The following is a 3,981-nucleotide window of genomic DNA, read 5'->3' on the forward strand; positions in this document are numbered from 1 at the left end:
AAAGTTCTGTGACCTGCACAGCTTTACCCAGCTGATAAAGCATTTTACAAGGGTGGGCATTGCTTCTCAATCAATCATAGACCTAGTGTTGACGACGGACCAGTCCAGAATTTCCAAGAGCGGTGTTATTGAGTGCAGTTTAAGTGATCACAATATCATTTTCTGCACTCGGAAGATTCACGGACCTAGAGCTCATTGTCACAGGACAATCAGCTGCAGGTCTATGAAACACTACTCTAGTGATCTTCTAACAGCAGCTCTTGAAAAAATGGACTGGTCCCATGTCCTAAATTGCACCTCTGTGGAGGAGTCCTGGTCCTGTTTCAAAAAAGCTTTTTTGTGTGTACTTGATAACATCGCACCCACAAAGGTGGTGAGGGTCAAAGCAAGCACAGAACCTTGGATGAAGGGTGATATTTTGAATACCATCAAACTCAGGAACAAATGCTTCTCCGAGTTCAGAAAAAACAAAAGTGAGGAGCTACTTGAAAAGTGCAGAAAACTACGAAACGTAGTTACTAATTTGATCAGAAATGCCAAAAAGAATTTCTTAAATGAGAACATAGAGGCTAACAAAAGCCACCCACAAAAACTGTGGGAGGCACTAAAACAATTAGGCTGCAACGGAAAAATTCAGACAAAATCTACAAACATTTGCATTATTTCAAGTGGCTCGCTCACTACCGACAAGCAATTGGTAGCGGACTGTTTTAACAGTTTCTTCACCACAGTTGCAACCCAGTTGGTAAGCAAACTCCCTCAGCATTCAGGTCTGTATGGCCCCGACCACATTCAAGCTCACTATGAGAAACTAGGGGCTAAGAAAGATTCTTTCTCTTTCAAACCTGTTTTGACTGTTGATGTGCAAAAAAAACTCCTCGCCCTACAGCCAAACAAGGCCACCGGCCTTGACAACATCCCCACCAGATTCCTCAGAGACGCAGCGGTCTCCATTGCTCCCTTAGTAGCCCATATTACAAACTTATCCATAAGTCAGTGTCATGTCCCACAAGAATTCAAGTTGGCAAGAGTAATCCCTCTATTTAAAAAAGGAAGCAAACTAGATCCTGGCAACTATAGGCCTGTTTCCATCCTTTGTTCCATCTCAAAGGTTATAGAGCGATCAATCCAAGAACAAATCAACAGCTACCTCAGCGAGCGTAAGCTGTTGTTTGAATTCCAATCGGGCTTCAGAACATCCCACTCCACTGACACATGCCTACTGTACTTGACCGATCACATCAAACGTGAGGTAGACTCGGGCAAATACTGCGGCATGGTCATGCTGGACCTCCAAAAGGCATTTGACACTGTAAACCACGAAATTCTACTTGATAAGCTGAGGGCGATTGGTTTTGATTGCACATCACTAAATTGGATGAGATCTTACTTGGAGGGTAGAGAACAAGTGGTTGACATCAACGGAACCATGTCCTCATCCCTCCCGGTGAGCTGCGGGGTTCCTCAAGGCAGCATTCTAGGGCCGTTACTGTTTCTTCTATACATTAACGACATGAATGCTGCCTGTAACTGCAAACTGTTCCTGTTCGCTGATGACTCGGCACTCCTGATTTCGGGAGAGGACAAGTTGCAAGTCGAGGAAGCTCTCAGCTCTGAACTCTCAAAAATCCGTACCTGGCTTACCGATAACAAACTGTCACTACACCTTGGGAAAACTGAATCCATCCTATTTGGGACCAAACATTCCCTCAGTAAAATGAAGGTAAATGACTTCACGGTCAAAGTCGATGACACAATCATCACTAGCAAAGAAGAGATTACCTATTTGGGATGTATTCTTGACAAACACCTGTCAGGTGAAAGCATGGCAACAAAGGTGTTCAAAGGAGTAAACCAGAGAACCAGATTTATGGGCAGTGTTTCCTCCTTTGTCAACCCTCAGGCACTCAGGACCCTCTCGGGGGCCCTGATTCAGCCCCTTTTTGACTATGCTAGCTCCTCTTGGTACTCCAACACCTCAGTGTCACTGAAGACTAAGCTTCAAACCTCCCAAAACAAACTGATTCGACTACTTCTCGGACTGGGGCCCATGACCCACCTCTCTCCCACTCACTTTGCCAGCCTAGGCTGGCTCAGGGTGGAAGACAGGGTTATACAACTAAAAATGGGACTGGTCTTCAAAATTGTAAATGCAGATCTGCCCGAAATGCCCCCTATACCCGCATATCTGTATAAGTACCTCGAAAAAGTTAGTGACACCCACAGTCACAAAACTAGAGGGAGCGTAAACAATAATCTGGTAACACCCACCCATAAAACAAACATGGGCAAATTCTCCTTCTATAGCACTGCCACCAAGGAATGGAATAGTCTAACCCCATCCCTCAAAAAATGCAGTTCGCTGGGCTCATTCAAAACAGCCCTAAAAACTCATCTTTCTGGAGGCCTAAAGAAGAGCTAGTACCAGTTTCCCTGTAGACAGACGACCCCCCCCCTCCCCCTTTTTTTGTACATACTTTTTATTTTATTTTCTAATGTTTTTTTTTTTTTTTTTTTTTTGTATATATATTTTTTTGTACATAATGGTATTTTTTTCCCCCTCTGTATTCTTATGTTGATTATTGAACTGTTTGGTTGCTACTATATATGTCTATGAAATTAATTCAAGGACCCCAATGGAAACAAGCCCGCAAGGACTTTTTTGGCCGGACCTTTTAGACAAAAGTATTATAAATGTAACTGTGTTGTTTTACATTCTTTTTGCCTAATAAAAATTTCAATCAATCAATCAAACAGTGTTAAATAGCTCTATATTGTGATAGTAATCATTGCTATAGAGTGTTTGTTCAGTAACAGTGTTAAATAGCTCTATATTGTGATAGTAATCATTGCTATAGAGTGTTTGTTCAGTAACAGTGTTAAATAGCTCTATATTGTGATAGTAATCATTGCTATAGAGTGTTTGTTCAGTAACAGTGTTAAATAGCTCTATATTGTGATAGTAATCATTGCTATAGAGTGTTTGTTCAGTAACAGTGTTAAATAGCTCTATATTGTGATAGTAATCATTGCTATAGAGTGTTTGTTCAGTAACAGGAGTCTCCATGTCTCTCCACCTCTTTATAAAACAAAAAATGCATTTTGAAAATCCATTTTCGCCGTCTTGCTGCGAGGCTTCGGCTCACCTGCCCTGGCATTGTCCGGTCGCCCAGCCTGCAATTGCTCCTGCCGCGTCAGGACCATCTTCTGGCCACAAAGAAAATATAAAAGGCCACTAAAGCGATTCAATGCGGTGACCCTGTTCATCGGGTCGCATTGAAATACAAGCCACCGTGTTTGCAACTCGTGCGGTAACTTGCTTTCAAGAGCACGGACCACCAATGGACTGTTAATAGTCCCTGCACACTGCAAGTCAGTCGGTCATCCAAAGCCCGTTCCGCTTTTTGGATTAACTGTAATGTCTCTCTTTTCCCCGCACCGCCGGCATTTCTTGTAACTCCATTACAATGTCATCAGCGATAAGCGGCATGTCCCTGTATCGATCATCCAAACTACGGAAAACGTCATTCGCATCACGGCAATAATCCAGCCCCAGTTCTTTTTCACTGCTTCGCCAAGACTGTCCAGCAAGTGAAACAACTGTAGTTCTGATAAGCCCGATGGCTCGGCCAGGTTCTGCAGCATAATCCAGTTGTCCCTCCAGCGGAAATAGTTCCTCCTATCTCCATGGAACTTGGGTAGGCTAAGAGGAACCAGCTTCAACCGTGGCGCCGCCGCCCTCATCGTGGGGCCCTGTGCGCCTGGCATGACACCAGGCACAGCGCTCGCCTGCCCCACTCCGCCGCTGCTCAACATACCCCGCACCCGGGCATCCTGGATCATGTTCGCGTCCCGCAGCGATGGCATTGGTGGCAGGCCTGGGGGTGAAACAGCGAAGCACTACCCCCTAGCACATCGCCAGACTGGTGGTCCTGCCCCCCTGACGCCACACCAGCGACTGGTGGCAAGCTTGGGTTGGTG

This window comes from Gymnoscopelus microlampas, assembly GCF_963454915.1.
Source record: "Gymnoscopelus microlampas genome assembly, chromosome: 5".
NCBI lineage: Eukaryota > Metazoa > Chordata > Actinopteri > Myctophiformes > Myctophidae > Gymnoscopelus > Gymnoscopelus microlampas.